Below are 579 nucleotides of genomic sequence, written 5' to 3'. Positions count from 1 at the left end.
AGGTAGATTGATAGTACCATAAAAAAGAAATCCAAAAATAGAAGAAATGGACAAGCTTCTAACATTTTTTTTTATTTTTTTGGAATATCTTTCCCAGCATGGATCTCCGATCCATTTTAAAGAGCACGCCCCACACTGAACATGGATATAAAAGAATTCTTCGTGTTTCCCATTCACAAAATCTGTGCCATTTGCTAAAACTGTGTGAAAGTATAGAGTATCTGTAATTTCAACATAGACTTGCAACAAATAACCCACCAATGCATTCGGTTTATACGGATCACTTCTTTTGGGTGGACTTGTTTCATATGCCTATAAGAAATGGAGGAAAAATCAGTTTTATAAACATTTCAAGTGTAAGATACTAACATTAGATTGTGAAACTATTTTGTTATAATTTGCTGTTAGGTCTTTCTTGAAAAAGAGAGACACTGGTCTGTCTCGTGCACCGATACATTTTCACGGCATCGTCAAGCACTCCACGCAAGATTCACGTCCTATTTAATTAAGTGGACGAGAATCTTCCCCATAAATTATTAAATTTCCCTGCATCTGGATATTTCATGTTAACCACAGTGA

The sequence above is a fragment of the Propithecus coquereli genome, unplaced genomic scaffold, assembly GCF_000956105.1.
Source record: "Propithecus coquereli isolate 6110/MARCELLA unplaced genomic scaffold, Pcoq_1.0 Scaffold46, whole genome shotgun sequence".
NCBI lineage: Eukaryota > Metazoa > Chordata > Mammalia > Primates > Indriidae > Propithecus > Propithecus coquereli.
The sequence above is the reverse complement of the archived record's forward strand: the minus strand, read 5'-3'. Positions refer to the sequence as shown.